This window comes from Herpailurus yagouaroundi, unplaced genomic scaffold (assembly GCF_014898765.1).
Source record: "Herpailurus yagouaroundi ecotype Mexico unplaced genomic scaffold, PumYag 188, whole genome shotgun sequence".
NCBI classification, from domain to species: domain Eukaryota; kingdom Metazoa; phylum Chordata; class Mammalia; order Carnivora; family Felidae; genus Herpailurus; species Herpailurus yagouaroundi.
In genome coordinates this window covers 20,907,668-20,929,748 of record NW_024412419.1, presented here as the reverse complement: position 1 = coordinate 20,929,748, position 22,081 = coordinate 20,907,668, and the positions used below count along the sequence as shown (strand labels likewise).

Sequence of the window (22,081 nt, the reverse complement as noted above, 5' to 3'; positions counted from 1 at the left end):
AAGAGTGTATTTTATGCTTTACCTCTCTTTTTTCCCCCCTTTCCCATATGCTCATCTGTTTTTCTTAAATTCCACCTGAGTGAAATCATACAGTGTTTGTCTTTCTCTGACTGACTTATTTCCCTTAGCATGGCTTAGCATGATACACTGTAGCTCCATTCATCTTGTTGCAAATGGCAAGATTTCATTCTTTTTTATGGCTGAGTAATATTCCATCGTATGTATATACCAAAGCTTCTTTATGCATTCATCAGTCGATGGACACTTAAGACTATTTCCATAATTTGTCTATTGTTGATAATTGTTGATAATGCTGCTATAAACATGTATCCCTTCAAATTAGTATTTTCATATCCTTTGTGTAAATACCTAGATAGTGCAGTTGCTGGATCCTAGAGTAGTTCTATATTTAGCTTTTTGAGGAACCTCCATACTGTTTTCCAGAGTGCGTGTACCAGTTTACATTCCCATCAACAGTGTAAGAGGGTTCCCCTTTCTCCATCCTTGCCAACATCTATTTTTTCTTGTGTTGTTAATTTTAGCCATTCTGACAGATGTGAGGTGGTATCTCATTGTGATTTTGATTTGTATTTACCTGATGATGAGTGATGTTGAATATATTTTCATGTGTCTGTTAGCCATCTGGATGTCTTTGATTTAAAAAAAAAATGCTTCACAAATATGTATGTCGTAGGGGACATGCTAATTTTCACTGTATTGTTCCAATTTTATTTTTTTAATTTTACTTTATTTTTTTACATTAAAAAAATGTTCTTTTTTTTTTTTTTTTTTGAGAGAGAGAGCATGAGTGGGGGAAGGAGAGAGAAAAAGGGAGAAGGAGAATCCCAAGCAGGCTCTGTGTCATCAGTGCAGAGCCCGATGTGGAGGTAGAACTCCTGAACCATGAGATCGTGATCTGAGCCGAACTCAAGATGCTTAACTGACTGAGCCACCCAGATGCCCCTTGCTTGTATCATTCCAATTTTAGAACAGGTGCTGCTGAAGCAAACACTATTCTGAATATCAACTCTTTAACATATATGATTTGCAAATATTTTCTCCAGTTCTGTAGGTCAGCTTTGCACTGTTGTGACTGTGTCCCTTGATGCATAGATTTTAAATTTTAATGTAGTTCATTTTGTCTCTTTTTACTTTTGTTGTCTCTTATTTTAGTGTCCACATTGCTCTCTTTGATGGCATATTCTTCTATTTGGTTAATTAGAAATCTATTTTCCTAATAACTTACTGGAATTTAGGCCATTCCAGTTTTACCATGTTATAAACATAGTTTAAGTAAATGTTGTATGTATTATTTGTGTTCTTGTAAGAATATAGCCATATAGTTAATTTTTATATTATAATTGGTGGGTCAGAGATGTACCCAATCAGGGCTGGAGAGTACCAAATTGTGCTTCAAAATGTTGTGCCATTTTACAGTAATGGATGACAATACCTGTTTCTCATATGCTGACAAATAATGGGCTTTTCATACCTTTTCATTTTTGCAAACTCAGTAGATGAAAAAAATCTGGTTTGATTTCAATTTCTGTATTTATGGTTGCATGACTGTGGTTGAGCATCTTCTGATGTTTACTGACCACTTGTATTTGTTTCTCTAAACTACCTTTTTATATCCTTTGCCAGTTTTCCCTTCCTTCCTTCCTTCCTTCCTTCCTTCCTTCCTTCCTTCCTTCCTTCCTTCCTCCCTTCCTTCCTTCCTTCCTTCCTTCCTTTCTTTCTTTCTTTCAATTGCTGGTTTTTTTTTCTCATTTATTTAAAAAAATTTAAGTTTATTTAGAGAGAGAGAGAGTGTGCACAAGCTGGGTAGGGGCAGAGAGAAGGAGAGACAGAATCCCAAGCAGGCTCCGCACCATCAGCGCAAAGCCCGATATGGGGCTTGAACGCACGAACCATTAGAGGCTTAACCTACTGCACCACCCAGGCACCCCTTTCTCATTTATTTATAACAGCTTTTTCTGTGTGTGATATATTTTCCTGGTTTTTATTTAGACTTTGTTTATGGGTTTGTGTGTGTACATGTGCATACATACGGTACCAAGTTTTTCATTTTTATGTAGTCACATTTGGTAATATTTCTCCTCCTGTTTCTCTGGTTTTGTGTCATTCTATGGAAAGCATACTTAACAAAAGCAGAATCCATAAAGGCAAAGATGTGACTGCATAATAATGAAAAAAAAACCCAAACCCATTTGTGGGTAAAAATACTTGCACATGATAGAAAATGTGGGGAGGGTTAAAAGGAAAAAAATCACCCACTGTCCTCACTACCCAGTGGCAACCACCATTAGTATTTCGGCCTAATTGATTTGCACTTGTCCCCCCCCTCCTGACTTAGTCTTCTTTTGATTTGTGGAGAATCATTGGTATGTAACATGGTCACTGACCTCGAGGTAACACTGGACTTATTGTGGAGGAATGATGACTCATTTCTTTCATGAATTCTAGTGGTTCACTAGACCTCCTGTCAGCTCCTAAGGGGTTAGAAGGGTGGAAGCAAGAGCAGGGAGTATTGGTATTAGAAGGTCATCATGGTGAGATTCAGAAATCTGCTCATATGAAAGTGACTGCAAATTGTGTTGTCTTTTCCTTCCTTGTGTTGTGCAACTTTTCCCTTAATATTTAATAAAGCTCTCTTTTTACAGTGCCTCCAGTTGCTTTTTTTTTTTTTTCTTTTTTAAACTTTGCAAAGGCAGAAAAAAAGGTATTTTGACTCACTTTTTTCATGGAGCTTTAAATAGAAATTGTACCTCTGGGGGTGCCTGGGGGTGGCTTAATTGTTAGGCTTCGAGCTCTTGATTTATGCTCAGGTCATGATTTCACGGTTCATGGGAATGAGCTCCATGAGCTCCGTGTGCTGACAGCACAGAACCCACCCACTTTGAATTCTCTCTCTCCCTCTCTGCCCCTCCCCCATGCTTGTACATCTCTCAAAATTAATAATAAAACTAAAAAAGAATAAAGGAAATTGTACTTCTGTGGGGCTGTTGTGGTGGTGGTGATATTAATCACAGAGGAAAACTCTTGAGTTTTCTTCTGAAAGAAAGGTGAAATCCAGTAAATCTAAGTTGGAATTTCTTGCTCATCTGTCCTCTTCAGATTTTTTTCTAGTTCTCTTTTGATTAAAACCTTGACTATTTTGTCTCAGTGAATAAGTGCATTTCACTATGTGGAGACAAGAGTTAGAGACTAAAATAAGCAGGAATGATAAAAATATGTATACAATTAAATGCCAAAATTGCCAATTTTGAGTACCTAAAGTTGAGAAGGAAGGGTGTCATTGAGGATGTGAGTGACTTCATGAGTGAGGTGAGACTTTAACTTGGTTCTTTTGAACAAGGATATGGAAGTCCAGGTTGTGTTTGACATCTATAAAATTCTTCAGTCTTAAGACAATTGCTTTGTCTTAAGGCATTTGCTTTCACTGACTTTGGGAATATTTCATCATATAGTTCAGTAATTTACAAAGCTTAAAAAACATAATTTTTTTTCTCCTATACTAGGTTAAAAGCCTTTTGTGACTAGTAGGCTCTAATTATTGCCAGTGTATTTGCCATTATTAGCTTTACTGGAACCCATGTGTATGGATTCAGAATAGATTTACCTATTTTAGGAGTTCTTAATCTTGATCTAGGGATGGGCTCTATGTCAGGATTGTTTTTGAAAATGGTAGAGGGCATTAAGGAAGACACTTGTTGGGATGAGCACTGGGTGTTGTATGTGAGCAATGAACCATGGGAATCTACCCCCAAAATCAAGAGCACACTTTACACACTATATGTTAGCCAATTTGACAATAAATTATATTTTTAAAAAAAGGGGGGGCATTGTGAAGATATTCTTTTTCTCTCTCTCTCTCTCTCTTTCCCTCCCTTCCTTCCTCCCTCCCTTCCTCACTACCTCCCTATCTCTTTTGTTGGTCTTTTGGATGTTTGAAAGCTGTTAGCTTCAGTGTCCCATCATTCAAGTTTAAGTCAGTAGTTCCTGTGATTCTGCTCCTGCAGCCTTAGTTTGAGTCTTCTGTCCATTTCTAAGTGAATTACTATGGCCAAGAGGTTGGAAAGTGCTTTTTTTTCTTGCTTTATTGCTAGTGTTGGTTCCCACCATATGGATTGAGAATGGAGGAAGGAGGTGGGTCTCCAAAGGTGAATCAGGGCCTTTTAACCAGAGAAATGTTGAATGGTACATAAATGGTTAAAATCACAAATGTACCTTAAACTTCATGGGATCTGGTCATCCACAGAAACTAACCATAAACTTTTTTTTCCCCTCCTTAGAAGAGTTTTCATAGCTATCACCGGACTTTCAAAGGGATATGAACCCCTAAAAAAGGTTAAATTTTCATATGGGTCTGGGAAGAAAAGGGGATTTTAAATGAGGAAAGATTCATTACCAAAGGTGTACGTGAGAATGATTTTTGAGACAGTGGAATTGGATTAACTTAATCCAGTGAAGATAGTATATTGAGGATGGGAGAGTATAAATCTGGATATTTTAGATGCCTTGTTATGTGATCGAACTATAGTTGATCCTTGAATAACATGGGTTAGGGGTGCTGATTCCCCGTGCAGTTGAAAATCTGAGTATTACTTTGGACTCCCCCAAAACTTAACTACTTATAGTCTACTACTGATGGAAGCCTTACCAATAAACCAACAGTTGATTAACACATATTTTGTATGTTACATGTATTACATACTGTGTTCTTATAATAATGTAAGTCAGAGAAAAGAAAACGTTAAGAAGATCATGAGAGAAAATACATCTACAGTACTCTGCTGTATGTATCCAAAAAAAGTCTGCATGTAAGTGGAGTTGTGTAGTTCAAACCCATGTTGTTCAAGCGTCTGCTGTATAGAAGGTGCTTAGATATTGTTGAAATCAATATGGTAAAAAAAAAAAATTCAAGTAGTTTAAGAGAATAAGAGAAGTACTTTTATTTTTTTTTATTTTTTATTAAAAAAATTTTTTTTTAACGTTTATTTATTTTTGAGACAGAGAGAGACAGAGCATGAATGGGGGAGGGTCAGAGAGAGAGTGAGACACAGAATCCGAAACAGGCTTCAGGCTCTGAGCTGTCAGCACAGAGCCTGTCGTGGGGCTCGAACTCATGGACCACGAGATCATGACCTGAGCCGAAGTTGGCCACTTAACCGACTGAGCCACCCAGGCGCCCCAGAGAAGTACTTTTAAAAATAATAAATTGCTTCCTTCTTTTCCATAATTATACCTTTCACTTACTTCTTTTCTCTGGATATTATAGTTGTGATTTCCCTGTTGGTCCAAGACTTTTTTTGGGGTTGAGATAAAAAACAGTTTTAAGGACTTATTTTATTTTTTATAATCTATGATTTTATTGCATTATAATCACAACAAAAAGAACATTTTATGGTTTTTGTAATTATTGAAGCTTCCTAATAGGCAATTTTGCTAACCATTTTACTAGTGATTGGGAGATAAAGTAGAAGTTTTTGGAGTTTGAAATTTGGTATATCTTTGAAATCAACCTTACTCATTTTCTTATTCATATACTCTTATCTCTGTCTTGCAGTCATACATGAGAATTGTAGAGGAAAGATTGAGAGAGAGGGGCACCTTAACTCTAATTAGGATAGTGGTTGCTCTACTAGCTTCATTTTTTTTTAGTGTATGGCTTAGCTCACTTCATTTTTTTTAACTTATTTTTTCTCCCTTTTTTATTTGAGAGAGAGAGAGAGAGAGAGAGAGAGAGAGAGAGAGAACAGTCAGGGAGAGGAGCAGAGGGAGAGAGAGAGAAAGTCCTAAGCAGGCTCCACCCTCAGTGCGGAGCCTGATGTGGGGCTCGATCCCACAACCCTGGGATCACGATCAGAGCTGAAATAAGAGTTGGACACTCAACTGACCGAGCCACCCAGGAACACCTAGCTTACTTCATTTTGTTGGAAATTTTTATCAGGGATGGTGACAATCCTGATAGAATTTAGAACCTACTTTTTATCTTAGACATAGAATCCTTTTACATAAATTCTTTTTTGATAGTAACACATTTGTACAGTGGTACTACCAGCATTGGTTTCCTATTCTGTTCCTTTTCCTTTGTTAGCTGGCTCATCTCTTTGAGGGACTCAGAGTAGGCCTTTGTTGATGACACGTTTTGGACACTTAGCAGGAACAGTAGTTAAGGTTTATCAGTTTTCATGAGAGGAAGCCTCTATGCTGTTGGGCTTATAAATAACCTTCATCCCTGCCTCTATGACTTCCTCATTTGTGGGTCTGTTGCATATGTACGGAGTGGTTTAAGACAGTCTGGAGCATTTGTTCACCCTGGCAGTTGGTTTAGGATTTCTGGTAAGGTTGCTGACTTCCCTGGACTCGTGAGCTGCCTTGCTGCTATTTGGGCTTTCGTGGCTTTGGAGAAAGCCCTGAGGCAGAAAAGTGGAGAGACTCATGGACCCTTGGGATAGGCTACTCTCAGCATGAGGTGGGACACTGTCATTGTAAGTGGGAACTGTCCACAGCATATGTGGCTGAATTTCCCTTGGGCTGAGGGGATGTGATACAGGGCACCACCTGTTTCTGCTGTATACTATGCAAAAATGGGAAACAGTTCCCAAATCTATCATTAGGAAATGGTTAAGTAAATAGTAGTATAATTACACAATGGAATATTATGCAACTATAAAAAGGAATAGTTGCTTTCTATATACACATAGGGTCCTTCAAGATACACTAACTAAAAAAGGTCATGTATTGAGTATTGTGTGTGACTTACTGCCTTTTGTGTGTAAAAGTGAAAGAAGATAAATATATTTGTGTTTGTTCATGATTGCTTTAATGTTAGGAGGCTACATAAGAAACTGAGTGTCTGAGTAAGAGATGGGGGGGTACATGAAGGGGTTGAAGGTGAGGCGGGGAAAGGAATGAAACTTTTCGCTGTATATTTTTTGTTTTCTTTAAATGTGGTATCTGTTCTTTTTTTTTCTTTTTTAAGTAAAACCACCCTGATGAAATATTGAGTTTGAATATTCTTTTTTTTTTTTTTTAAGTTTATGTTTTTATTTTGAGAGACAGAGAGATCACGCATGGGAGGGGCAGAGAGAGAGAGAGCATCCCAAGCAGGCTCTGCACCATCAGTACCGAGCCTAACATGGGGCTCGAACGCATGAAACTCGAGATCATGACCTGAGCTGAAATCAAGAGTCAGACGCTTAACTGACTGAGCCACCCACGCACTCCTGAATTTTATTTTCCATGTGGCTAAATAAACTAAAACTTATCATGGCTTTTCATGGCTCTTGTTTTGCCCTCAAATATTCCCATGCCTGGCAACATGTCATCAGTTCTCAGCTTAAATGTTGGGTAGTCACTGAGGCCTGATTACTCAGTGGATTTATCTCTTTTCCCATTCACTGTCAACCTTATTATCCTGTTTTACTTTGTGTATTGCACTTACCACTATGTGAAGAAAAAATTTTTTTTCTTACATATTTGTTGTCTGTTTCTACCATTAGAATGCTAACTTGCCTAACAGCCAGGGCCTATTGTGTATTGCCTACCATCTCTTGGCATTCTTTTTTTATTTTTGTTTGATGGCTACAATTGATGCAGTATCTTTTTTCCTCCTAAGGTTTTAATGAGGGCGCCCCCCCCCCCCGCTAAACAGAGAACTTTATCCTTTCTGTTTCTCACCCCTCTTTCCCTAACTTTTTCTGTTGGATATCCTTTCACTGCTTCTGTTATTTTGGTCATTTCAGGTATTAAGACAGTATCTCAGATGTGAATAAGTGGAGTTTAATACAAACTGTAATTTCCACCCTAACCCATTTTCAAATTTGTTTTTTTCCTTAATTTGTGCTTACTCTTGAATTTCAGGGAGTGTGGCGTATTTTTCCAGTATTCCTTCATTTTGGTTTAATTCCTTTAAAAATCAACTTATTGAGGTATATGCCAGCTTTTTTGAGGTGTAATATTTATATACTACAATGTATACATCTTAAAAGTATAGCTGAATTCATTTTGACAAATGTATGCATCCATGTGACCACCACCCTAGTCAAAGTATAGAACATATCTATCTTTTCAAAAAGCTCCTTTGGGGTGCCTGGGTGGCTCAGTCAGTGGAGTGTCTGACTCTTGATTTTTGGCTCAAGTCATGAACCTAGGGTCGTGGGATTGAGCCCCGTGTTGGGCTCCTCGCTGAGCCCGGAGCCTGCTTGAGATTCTCTCTCTGCTCCTCCCCCACTCTTGTGCACATACATGCTCTCGCTTTAAAAAAAGAAAAAGTTCCTTCATTTTCCTTTGCAGATTTGACAAAGTTTCCTAGTCAGTGCATAAGTGTTCTTTTATTTTGTAGTTTCCTCTGTATTTGAAATACTGCATAATTTTTATAGGAAGAATGAAATGTTCTTTACTTTTGCTTCCATATATATTTTTTTTATGATGTTTATTTATTTTTGAGAGCGAGAAAGAGAGAGAGAGAGGGAGTGCAAGTGGGGTAGGAACAGAGAGAGAGGGAGACACAGAATCTGGAGCAGGCTCCAGGCTCTGAGCTGTCAGCACAGAGCCCGACACTGGCCTTGAACTCACAGACTGTGAGATCATGACCTGAGCCAAAGTTGGAAACTTAATCAACTGAGCCACCCAGGCACCCCTCTGTAGTCCTTTACATCCTTTTAGTATTTCTTCTCTCATAGTTGTCTGTCTCTCCTTTCTGCCATTCTTTCTCTACTCTAGTTGTCAACTGGGCTTGCTTGTTTTTTTTGTTTTTTTTTTTTTTGAGAGAGAGAGAGAGAGAGAGAGAGCAAGAGAGCGAGTGTGATCTGGGGAGAGGGGCAGAGGGAGAGAGAAAGAATTTTAAGCAGGCTCCATGCTCATTACAGAGCTGGACTCTGGGCTCAGTCCCACAACCCTGGGATCATGACCTGAGCTGCAATCGAGTCAGACGCTCAACCAACTGAGCCATTCAGGGGTCCCAGGGCTTGTTTCTTATTCATCTTTGCAGTCTCAGGTTTTGGCACTTAGACAGTTAGTGATTGTGTGTTTACAGTGAGAATTAAATTTAGAAGTGGTATGGATGTGTAACTGATTGAGGGAGGCAGTATAGCATAATGCTTAGGAGCAAAGAGTCTTGTCCTCCATCACTTGCTGGCTGATGTGACCTTGGGCAAATTACTTATTTTTCCTGTGCCAAAGTTTTCACATCTGAAAAAAATGCCATATTGGCATCTACCTCGTAGGTTTATTGTAAAGATTAAATGAGCTAATGTATGTAAAGCACTTAAAACGGTACCTGGCACTTAAATTCTAGATAAGTATTAAATCTTCAGAATTTTGAGAGAATGAACTTTTGGGAACTTTCTTTTTTCTTTTTTCTTTTTTTTTTTGCTGAACTAGGGAGTGTACATAACATACAGACTTCTTGGATAATCAGATAAAAATAACCTAATGTAGAGCAGAATAACTTGATAGAGCTGTTCAGAACTGAGGGACTTTTAGGTAAAACTGTACTTGTGAGCTTGAGAAGCCAGCCCATATAGCTATCTGTAGCTATCTGGGCCCCTATCTGTAGCTATATGGGCCCATATATGTAGCTATATGTAGCCCATATAGCTATCTGGCTATCTGTAGCTGCCTCTTTGTATTAAAAAAATCTTTTTTATTAATGTTTATTTATTTTTGAGAGAGAGAGAGAGAGAGAGAGAGACAGAGCACAAGCGGGAGAGGAGAAGACAGAGAGGGAAGGGAGACAGAGAATCCAAAGCAGGCTCCAGGCTCCGAGCTGTCAGCACAGAGCCTGACGTGGGGCTCGGACCCACAAACTGTGAGATCATGACCTGAGCCGAAGTCAGATGCCCAACAGACTGAGCCACCCAGGCACCCCTGCCTCTTTGTATTTAAATATTCTCAGCCGCTTCTTACATTTAAGTTTCTGTCCCTGAATCTACAAACTTATTTGCATTTGCATTCACCTTTCATCCTTTCTTGTTTAAAAAAAACTTAATTTTTATGGAGCCAGTCTTACCGTCTGTGTTCCTGAATCCGCCAGTCAACCCTCACGTTTTACACTTAGTATATGATAGGCACTAAGGATACTATATGAAGAAAACAGAAGGTCTCAGCTCTTATGGAGCTTATGTACCAGTGGGTAAGACAGATGATTTAAAATGCAGTTATAATAAATACAGTATGATAAGAACTATGAGGGGTGTATATAGAATGCTGCTGTAGGAGCGTATTGATTTTTGAAACCGTGAGAGGATGGAAATGTGCAAAGAGGTTAGAAATTAAGAGAATTCTGAAAGAGATCATTATTAAAATACTGTGGAGAATAAAAAGTCACTGGTGGAGAGGGTAGGAGGGAAACAAGGAGAGTCTGGTGTAACAGAGCTGAGCTGAGTGCATCTCAGGACAGAGTTAGTGATCAACAGATACTGCTAAGCAGCCAGGTAAGGTCCTTTTCTGTCTTTCCTTTTCAGATATTTGGCTCTATTAGTTATTCCTTCTAAATTGCATGTATTGTTACTTTCTGTTTAGCTTCTAAACTCACGTAGTGTTTGCATAGTTAGTTAGGTGGGGATACTGCATCCTCTTGATTCATCTTGTTTCAAGTGTCAAATTATAAGTAGCACAAGTTTGGGTAATGGAGGATTTGTCAAACTTGATCTGAATAATCTATTTGTCTATTTGAGGTGGGGAGAATTGGATAGCTAGGGATGCTTCTCTTTCCTTTTATCCTGGTTCCGTGAAACTTGTTCAAGTCCATTTGACTACGCAATTTTTCCTTGACTCCACATTTCCTTCACTGTTTTAGGAAGAGTTGTTTCAATTCCCTGTCACCACTTCTGGACCTCCCATTCAGTGCTAGGCCCTGTCAAGTTTGATTTCTTCTCTCTTGGTTAAGTGGAATCTGAACTTGTAAAACTAATTAAAGAGCTCTTTGTTGGGGCACCAGTGTGGCTCAGTCAGTTAACTGTCTGACTTCGGCTCAGGTCATGACCTCATGTTTCATGAGTTCGAGGCCTGTGTTGGGGTTTGTGCTGATAGCTTGGAGCCTGGAGACTGCTCTGGATTCTGTGTCTCCCTCTTTCTCCGCCCCTCCCCTGCTTGTGCACGCGTGTGCTCTCTCTCTCTCTTTTTGTCTCTCTCAAAAAAAAACATTAAAAAAAGGGGGTTCCTTGTTGCTAAATACAGGGGATTTTGAAGTTGTCTCAGTTTGTAGGCAGTTTTTGACATGATTGACCACTTCATCGTTCTTAGAATGTTTTGTCTTTTCTGAGGCACCATGTTCTTCTGATTTTCTTCTTAGTCCTCTAGCCACTCCTTACTTAATGGCTGGTTTTTCTTCTCTGACTCTTACACATTGGTATATTGGTTTTGTAGTATAGGCTTACATCATTCTGCATATTTCCTGGGTGACCTTATTCATTACTATGACTTTAGTTACACTAATTGAAACTAATTAGTTAACACTAATTGAAGCTTAGTAAGTAAGCCATATAACACTGATTTAAATCTATAAAGATTATCATATTTTTATCTGCACATTTTATCAACGTTTATTTATTTTTGGGACAGAGAGAGACAGAGCATGAACGGGGGAGGGGCAGAGAGAGAGGGAGACACAGAATCGGAAACAGGCTCCAGGCTCTGAGCCATCAGCCCAGAGCCTGACGCGGGGCTCAAACTCACGGACCGCGAGATCGTGACCTGGCTGAAGTCGGACGCTTAACCGACTGTGCCACCTAGGCGCCCCCCTATCTGCACATTTTAAATGCAAGATAAAATCACCTAGATTATACAAAATTCAGGCTCTGCATATATGCATATCTGGAAGGAACTCATGAGTGCATCAATAATTGAAATGCTGTTGTTTATGCTAGAGTTAAACTTGAATCTTAGGGGCTGTCTAGATTTTTCTTGGTACTTAGAAAGTATAATTTTAATATCTTATTAGCTGGATGTGAGAATCTGCAAATAAAGAAATAGATGCTTTTTTATAAAATAGATGTTTTAATTTTTTAAAGTAGGCTCCATGCCCAGCATGGAGCCCAACATGGGGTTTGAACTCACGACCCTGAGGTTAAACATGATCTGAGACTTAAGAGTTGGGCACTTAACCGACTGAGCCACCCAGGCACCCAAGAAATAGATGTTTCAGGAACACTTTAACATTTTTATTTTATCATGCTTTAATTCAGTGTGATGTTAATTTTAATTCTTCTGAGCAGAGGTGCCTGGCTGACTCAGTTGTAGAGCATGCAACTCTTGATCTTGGGGTCATGAGTTCAAGCCCCACATTAGGTGTAGAGCTTACAGTAAAATAAAAAATTCTTCTGAGAAGCTATTCTGATTGTCATAAAGTAGTTTCTACAAATTGTGTTTCTAGTTCCATGAACAATGCCAAAGGAATGCTATTTTTGTTTGATAAACACTGCCCTCCTGTGGTTAAAGTAAGCTAAATGTTTTGTAAAACTACTATGGTCTTTCTGGTAAAATAATGTAATAGTAATACAATGTAGTAATAGTATTGTAATAGTAATGTATCTAGTGTATCTGCACATTTTTCTTACTCTGTCTATGCATAATGCATATTTTCTTATTAAAAATTAAGTGATTAAGTGAATTAAAAGTTAAATGTAAATGAAAAGTTGGAAAAATATTAAGCTATCTAAGGGAGGGAAGATATAAAATGTAGAAGTGCTAAAGAAAATCAAAAGAGGGGTGCTTAGGTGGTTCAGTTGGTTGAGTGTCCAACTCTTGATTTCGACTCAGGTCATGATCTCACAGTTCGTGTGTTTGAGCCCTGCATAAGGCTCCATGCTGATAGTGCACAGCATGCTTGGGATTGTCCCCCCCACCCCTTCTCTCTGTGCCCCTCCTGATGCATGTGGTTTCTGTCTCTCTAAATAAATGAATAAACATTGAGACCAAAAAGCTACCAGAAAAAAAAAAAGGAAATAAAAAGAGAAGACCAGTTATAATACATGAAGTTAATAAAAACCTCCATGTAAAAATAGCAGTAATGAAAAGATAAAGGATAAACTGGAAAAAATCTTTGCAATAAATGTGACAGCAAAAGTTTTAGTATTCATTTTAAAGTTTTAATATATTGAATGTGAAAATAGAACTCATACAAATGGTATGTATACTAAGTAGACAGTGGTCATGAATAACCAGTTTACAAGTGAGGAAACAGTTATTAAATCACAGAAATACATTAATTTGTAATGATATTTCATAAAATGATATTCATAATATTCCTAATGATGCTTCAAACAAACAACCCAACTTCACTGGTTCCCTTTGGAGCATACTAGGAAAGTTGGGTAATTACTCTGAAAATTATTAAATAGGACAAAATCAAACACTTACCCTTGTCTGTATGAATTCTCTTTCAGGTAACCAAAAAGTAGATGGAGGAAAACGTTTCTTTTTGGAAGGATTTTAGCTAATGAATGAAGAAGGAATGATAGACTTATCACCATTTTTGGACACCTAAATAACATAACTAGTCTAGGTAGTGATCATTATGGGTACTAAAACAATTAGGTAGGAATGCTTATGGGAAACTTTTAAATACTTTATAGTATAAAATAGCTTGTAGTTTATAATATGAAACTCTATAGAAGTCATTTCAAAAAAAGAGACCACAGATATTTTGTTCTGACGTGGTGTGATAGGAAGTCTCAAACACTGCCTATGAAGTGTTTTTGCTAAAATAAAATACAAATCTGAGCCAGTCTCTAGGTGTTAATTCTAATATTCAGGAAATATGAGGGACAGAGTACTATACAATTAACAAAATACGGAAATGTGGGAAACTATAGCACAATCTACCCGGTTTCTTCAGTAAATAAATTGGAAGAAAAATGGAAGAAATCTATAGATTCGAAGGGAGTTTAAGACATGTGTTAATCAAATGTGATATGTTTGGGTCTTTGAATACTGATTTGAGCAATCTAACTGTTTAAAAAAGTTTGTTTTTTTCATGAAAATTGGCGATGTCTAAATAATTTGACATTAAAGAATTGTAGTTATTTTTTGAGGCTTAAAATTTGTTTTTAATGTTTATTTTTGAGAGAGAGAGACAGGAGTGCAAGTGGGGGAGGGGCAGAAAGAAAGAAAGACACAGAATCTGAAGCAGGCTCCAGGCTCTGAGCTTGTCAGCACAGAGTCCAACGTGGGGCTCAAACCCATGAACCATGAGATCATGACCTGAGCCGAAGTCGGGTGATTAATGACTGAGCCTCCTAGGCGCCCCTAGGGGCAGAGAATCTTTCACAGGTTCTATGCTCAGTGCAAAGCTCCATGCCGGGCTTAGTCCTGAGACCCTGGGAGCAGGACCTAAGCTGAAGAGACGGACGCTCTACCAGCTGAGCCACCCAGGCACCTCAAGAAAACTAAGTGATTCGTTTCTCCTCCAAACTAAGTGATTTATGGCTCCAAGTATTGAGAAATCTAGCACAAATAATTTTCTAAATTTAAAATTAATTTTGAGTTCCTAATATTTAAAGGAACTAGTGATAAACTTTTTTTTTTTTTTTAATTTTTTTTTTCAACGTTTATTTATTTTTGGGACAGAGACAGAGCATGAACGGGGGAGGGGCAGAGAGAGAGAGGGAGACACAGAATCAGAAACAGGCTCCAGGCTCTGAGCCATCAGCCATCAGCCCAGAGCCTGACGCGGGGCTCGAACTCCCGGACCGCGAGATCGTGACCTGGTTGAAGTCGGACGCTTAACCGACTGCGCCACCCAGGCGCCCCTATAAACTTTTTTTTTTTAAAGGAAAGTAAATATCCCCTATGCAGTTGTAACTAACTGGTTTCTTCTATTTTATTTCATTAAAGACTAGTATATCTAGAAAATCTGGGAAGTCCTCACTAGAAAGGTGTATAAAAATTTTTAGGTCTTTTTTTTTTTTTAATAATTTTTAAAAATTTATTTTAAAACTTTTTTTTTTCAACGTTTATTTATTTTTGGGACAGAGAGAGACAGAGCATGAACGGGGGAGGGGCAGAGAGAGAGGGAGACACAGAATCGGAAACAGGCTCCAGGCTCTGAGCCATCAGCCCAGAGCCTGACGCGGGGCTCGAACTCACGGACCGCGAGATCGTGACCTGGTTGAAGTCGGATGCTTAACCGACTGCGCCACCCAGGCGCCCCTAAAAATTTATTTTAGAGAGAGATAGAGACAGAGCACAGACAGGGGAGGGACAGAGAGAGAAGGAGGCACAGAATCCGAAAAAGGCTCCAGGCTCTAAGCTGTCAGTACAGTGCTCCAGGTCTTTGATTAAAAAAAAAAAAAAAAAAAAAAATTTAATTAATTAATTAATTAATTTTGAGAGAAAGAGAGTGAGTTGGGAAGGGGCAGAGGGGGAGGGGCAGAGAGGGAGGGGGAGAGAGAGAATCCTAAACAGGCTCCATGCCCTCAGGGCAGAGCTAGACGCGGGGGCCCGAACCCACAAACTGGGGAAATCATGACCTGAGCCGAAACCAAGGGTTGGACGCTTAATGGACGAACCACCCAGGTACCCCAACAGAATGAAATTTAATTGCCAGGGGGATGATTGTATCAGTTTCCTTAGAAATTCCTCCTAGTTTTGTTTTTTTTTTAAATTTTTTTTTTAACGTTTATTTATTTTTGAGACAGAGAGAGACAGAGCATGAGTGGGGATGGGGCAGAGAGAGAGGGAGACACAGAATCTGAAACAGGCTCCAGGCTCTGAGCGGTCAGCACAGAGCCCGACGTGGGGCTTCAACTCACGGACAGTGAGATCATGACCTGAGCCGAAGTCGGACGCTTAACCGACCAAGCCACCCAGGCGCCCCGAAATTCCTTCTAGTTTTTGACAAGGGCAAGCAATTGTACAAACTGTTTTTCTTTTATCAACTCCAGTGCTTTTCAGAATGGTTTACAAAAATCTCTACATTTTCCCACTTTTCCTAACCAGAACTTGTAGCAACAGAGTTCCTCAGAGATTTCAGTGGCAGTATGTTTTCTTCTGGCAACCAAATGGATTGTTTGAGGGGAAGTTCTGTGTTGGAACTGAATCTGCTTAACAATGCTTTTAATGTAGTTTTCTGCTTTGGGTTAATCGTTGTGTATTTTTACTCTTTTAACTTGTTGATGGAAATACATTTTGTTTAGGTAGACTTGGCAAAATCATTTAATGTTCTCCTTTCTTTTATGGAATAAAAGCAGTGTATTTGTAGTGTTCAACCAGGTCTCTTGTGATGTAGTTGTTAAGTTGTGTGTGTGTGTGTGTGTGTGTGTGTAAGTAGGCTCTATGCTTAACGTGGGACTCGAACTCACAACTCTAAGACCCAAGACTGGGCCAGCTGAGTGCCCCTGTAGTTGTTAAATTTTATAATTTATTTTTAATTTTTATATTTTTAAGTTTATTTATATTTGAGAGAGAGCATGAGCTGGGGAAAGGGGCAGAAAGGGAGAAAGAGAATCCCAAGCAAATTCCGTGCTGTCAGTCTGACATGGGGCTCGATCCCACATGAGATCACAACCTGAGCCAAAGTCAAGAGTTGGATGCTTAACTGATTGAACCACCCAGGCACCCCTATAATTTTAGTTTTTAATTTGATTTTTATTATTTAAATCAAGTAACTTGTTGCCTTATGTCAGGGTCACCCAACAAAGGAAATATAAATGTTTAATGACATGAAAAATCCAACCTCATTAGTAACTAAAATTTTAAAATTGTAGCATATGTATATTTAAAATAGTTACCAAAGAGTTTTAAAATGATATAAATGCCGGTTAATGGTGTAGTGAAACTCCCGTACATCTGGCAGGTAGCAATTTGACTATATTAAAATAACTTTATGCAGCAATTCCACTTGTTAGAAGATTTTAAAAATAATCAGAAACACTTGGCATTTATTATAGTAAAAAATAAAAAAACACAATAACACATTGAGAATTGCTATATCCCCAAGTTCTATTTTTTTTTTCTCCATGTTTGTTTATTTTTGAGATAGAGAGAGGGAGACAGGATCTGAAGCAGGCTCCACACTGTAAGTACAGAGCCTGTTGCACGGCTCAAACTCATGAAATGTGAGATCATGACCTGAGGCAGAGTCAAATGCTTAACCGACTGAGTCACCCCTCTATCCCCAAGTTCTAAATGAAACTGCTCAAAATAAAATATTCTCTTTGACGCACATGGTCTTTCATAAGTTATAGATATTGTTCTTATTTTCATTTTACTGATGAATTTGAGGCTCAGAGATTGACTTTCCAAAGTCACAGAGCTCTAAATGATAGAATCAGGGATAAAATTAGGGTCTGTCTCATTCTTGGCATTTGTTGGTCCAGTGTGTAAGGATAATGATAATAGTGCTTCTTTAAGTGATTTAAAAAATTTTTAAATTTGTTTATTTTGAGAGAGACCGTGTGTGTACTGGTAGGGGAGGGGCAGAGAGAGGGAGAGAGAATTCCAAGTTGACTTTGCAGAGCCCATTGTGGGGCTCCATCCCACAACCTGTGAGATCATGACCTGAGTCGAAACCAAGAGTCAGATGCTCTGAACCACCTGGGCACCCCTTTAAGTGATTCTAATATGCAACAATAGGAAATGGGTTAAGTGATTTAGTGTTTCTGTGTGTATAATATTCACTGGAGTATTATGCTGCTATGAAATATATCAATAAATGTCTCAAGATTTACAAAAAAGGGCTTCTAATAATATTAAAATAGTACAAACTGATATGTGCAGAAGAAATCTCAACTATGTAAAATGTTACTGAAAAACTCCTGGAAGGGGATATGCCAACATGTTAAGTCCTGTTCTGTCATGGCAGAAGCCCTCTGTACATACACTGAAATAAAACCTGTGTTTTTTTTTGTTGTTGTTATTCTGAATTTTCTAGAATGGGGATACCTGGCTGGCTCAGTCAGAAGAGCATGTGACTCTTGATCTTGGGGTTGTAAGTTTGAGCCCCACATTGGGTGTAGAGATTACTAAAATAAATAAATGAATAAGTATTCTAGAATGAATATGCATTATCATTGGGGAAACCCTGTTACTTTACATATGGTATATGACTGTATATAGATTTAACTCAGCACCTGGAATTAATTTCTTTGTGGACTACCATGAATTTCACTGGAAGTTGGTGAAACACTCTTATTTAGCCTGATTAATACTAGAATTTGAGAAACACAGTTTTTAAAATATTAGGATCTCCCCAGGCCCCACCAGGATCTTGTTTTTCAGTTTTATGTACTTGCTCATTTCTAAAAACAAAGCCAGGGACCCACTTCTTAAGATATCAACTTACTTATAGACATATGTAGAGGCTGACATTTTCATTAAGCTAATTTTGTCATGTTTCAAAACAGACGTGTGAGAAAAAGGTCTCTATTGGATCTTTACAGTTGAACATCCTATTCCTGTCTTAATCAAAAGAGTAAGTGACATTTCTGTAATCCTGTTAGTTTTTTTGTTTTTGCCTCAAGAGGTAAGAACCTACCCACTATTCAGCAGAGGCAGTTTGTATCATTCCAAAGCATATTTTAGTTACCAAAATAAGTATTTCTTTTATCATTGAACTCTTTGTTTTGTTTTGTTTTGTTTTTGAGAGAGAGAGAGAGAGAGAGAGAGAGAGAGAGAGAATGTGCACGAGCTGTAGAAGGGCAGAGGGAGAGAGAATCTTATGCAGGCTCTATGCCCAGCTTGGAACCCTGTGTGGGTCTCAATCCCACGACCTTGGGATCGTGATCTGAGCTGAAATCAAGAGCCAGACGCTCAACCGACTGAGCCACCTAGGCACCTCTGAACTCTTCACTTTGTATAAAGTGTTAATATTATCCTCTAGTTTGGGGAATTAAGAGTTTTGCCATCTAAGTTCAGGCTGTGCATTGTAACTTCTCTGAGTCTTAACTTCCTGGTAAAATAGACATAACTAAACCTGTTTTCCTTCTTGGATTATTGTGAGGATCAAATGAAATAGAATGGCTATGTGATGTTTATAAACCATAAGGCAGTTATAAATATGTGTGAATTAAGGGAGAAATGTAAAAAAATTTTATGTATTATCTTGGCAGCACCATCTGAAGATAATCTTCATAGGAAGTTGTTTTTTGTGTGAATTCAGGTTTTATTGTTTTAATAGGTATATCAGTCTTTTGTGTTTTTATTTGACCATATTTTATGTGTATATCTCTATATAAAAACTCTTTTTGTGCCACATAAGTTGGTACAGACACTATGGTAAACAGTATGGATGTTCCTTAAAAAATAGAACTACCAGGGGCACCTGGGTGGCTCAGTCGGTTGAGCGTCCGACTTCAGCTCAGGTCATGATCTTGCAGTTTGTGAGTTCGAGCCCCGCGTCGGGTTCTGTGCTGATAGCTCAGAGCCTGGAGCCTGTTTCAGATTCTGTGTCCCCATCTCTCTCTGCCCCTCCCCTGCTCATGCTCTGTCTCTCTCTGTCAAAAATAAATAAACATTAAAAAAAAAATAGAACTACCAGCAATCCCACTTCTGGGTATATATCCAAAGGAAATGAAATACTGTCTTAGGTATTTGCACCCCTGTGTTCATTGCAGCATTATTCACAGTAGCTGAGACATGGAAACAACTTAGGTGTCATACAGATGATCTGAAAAAAAAAAAAAAAAAAATTACTGCGTGCAATGGAATACTATCCAGCCATAAAAAGAAGGAAATCTGCCGTATATGACAAGGATGAACCTTGTGAGCTTTATGCTAAGTGAAGCAGTCAGATAGAGAAAGACAAATACTGCATGGTCCCATATGTGGAATCTAAAAAAAGTTGATATCAGAGCACCTGGGTGGCTCAGTCAGTTAAGAATCTGACTCTTGGTTTTGGCTCAGGTCATGAGTTTGAGCCCTGTGTCAGTCTCTATGCTGACCGTTTGGAGGCTGCTTGGGATTCTCTGCCTCCCTCTCTCTGTCCCAACCCTGCTTGTTCTCTCTTTCTGTCTGTCTCTCAAAAATGGACGGATAGATGGATAGATAGATTAAAAAAATTGATCTCAGAAACAGAGTAAGTTGGGGGTGGGTAGGGGAAATGGAGAGATGTTGGTCAAAGGATACAAGCTAGCAATTAGAAGAATAAATTCTGGTGATCTAATTAATGTACAGCATGGTGATTGTAGTAAACAATATTGTGTATTTTTTTGCTAAGGAAATGGGACTCCTGCGTGGCTTGGTTGGACATCCAACTCTTGATTTTGGCTCAGGTCATGATCTCACGGTTGTGAGATTGAGCCCTGCCATGGGCCCGGCACTGGGTATGGAGCTTCCTTAAGATTCTGTCTCTTTTTCCCTCTGCCCCTCCCCAGTGCTTGTCCATGCATGCATTTTCTCTTTAAAAAAAAAAAAAAGAAAGAAAAAGAAAAACTGTGAAATTTGCTACAAGTAGATCTTTTAATTGTTACCATGTGTACAATAACTATGTGATAGTTAACAAAGCTTAATGTAATCATTTAACTATATATAAGAATATCACATGACCATATTGTATACTTTAAACGTACACAAGGGTATTTGTCAATTATGTCTCACTAAAGCTGGGGGAAAATCAGACTAAGGGAATAAAGTGTGTCTGCATGTGCGTGTGCATGTGCGTGTGCGTGTGTGTGTGTGTGTAGGTGGTGGCGTTGCTTGTGAGTGTCTGAGTGTATTTTAGAGTGGTCAGGATCTCTTTGAAGAAGTGAAGGGAGAGAGTTAAAGGGGAAAGCATTGCAGGAGGTGGGACAGATGCAAATGGCCCTGAGTTAGGAATGAATTTGTTATATTTGAAGAAGGGCAAGAAGGTAATGTAAGAAGAGTAAGATACAGGATTTCATGTAGAATTTTTTAAGCTCTATCAAGGAATTCAGATTTCAATTTTAGCTAATTAAAAGAAGTGTTAAAATCAGAGGAATAATGTAATTTAAGTTTTAAGGTCACTTGCTGTCCCGTGTCCCGTGGATAGATTGGTCAGTCATATTAGTTAGACACAGACTTGGCTGTGTGTAACACTTCCTTAAATGGATTGGATGTGTATTTCTCTTTCATGCAGTGGTCTGGAGGTGTAGTCAGTAGTCTGCCATTCTTAGGGAATGGCTTTACCTGTATGGGTCAGGATGCCTTGTCACCTCCATTGTCAAAGCCTCGGGGTAGAGAAAGGGCCAAAGTGGGACGTGCTCTGGCTTTTTGAAAATCTGGTTGTTGCTGTTACCACGTTCTGGTGTCTAGAACTTGAGTTCCATATCTAGTTTTGAGGGAGGCTTAGAGAGGAGGCCTCCATACCCAAGTCATGTTCCCTTTTCATTTATGGCTGTATAATATTAAGTGGTATAGATACGCCAGTTTCCTTGGTGTCCTGTTATTGGATAAGTAGCCTTTAAATTTTTTAGTGAGTAACATAATGAATATTTTCTTCTATCTCAGTAGTACTGGATTATGTGTACATACTCATTTCATGGTGTTTACTTATTGCCATGTTTTTGCTGTCTAAATTAGCAGGGGAAAAACATTACAGAATATGAGTTTTATATTTGATTGTTAGTAAAAAACGTTCTGGTTCTTTTTTTTTCATAAATTTTATTATGGGATATTGAATGTGTACACAAAAGTTGACAATAATATAATGAATATCTTTGTACCCATTGTGTAGCTCTTAAAATTACCAACTCATAGCCAATCTTGCTATATTTAAGCCTCTGTCCTAATTTCCTCCTGTATAATTTTGAATCAAATTCCAGACATCATATAATTTCATCTGTAAATATTTCAATATGTAAATGCATTTTCATATGATTGTTATCCTGTTGAATTAGCTCTTTTATGAATTATTTGTCCATGTCCATGGTGTATATTTTTTCATTTTCAGTAATTGTATACATTTTAATATATAGACAATAAATAAAGGCTCAGTTTTCTATATGGGCCTTAATTTGGACAAGGATAATAAGTGAAATTTTGGACATGCTAAGTTTGAGATGTTTCTGAAGCATCTAAGGTTGATGTTTAAAAGGTAGTTATTGGGGCGCCTGGGTGGCGCAGTCGGTTAAGCGTCAGACTTCAGCCAGGTCACGATCTCGCGGTCCGTGAGTTC

General features: G+C 38.4%; 1 protein-coding gene and 1 pseudogene across 2 annotated transcripts in view; one reads left to right on the top strand and one right to left on the bottom strand.

Moving 5' to 3' along the window:
• ASXL2 (ASXL transcriptional regulator 2) overlaps nucleotides 1-22,081 on the top strand; it is a 137,630-nt gene that overhangs the window by 22,931 nt on the left and 92,618 nt on the right. The gene's annotated exons all lie outside the window — the stretch shown is intronic.
• Nucleotides 658-740, bottom strand: LOC121044638 (uncharacterized; annotated as a pseudogene).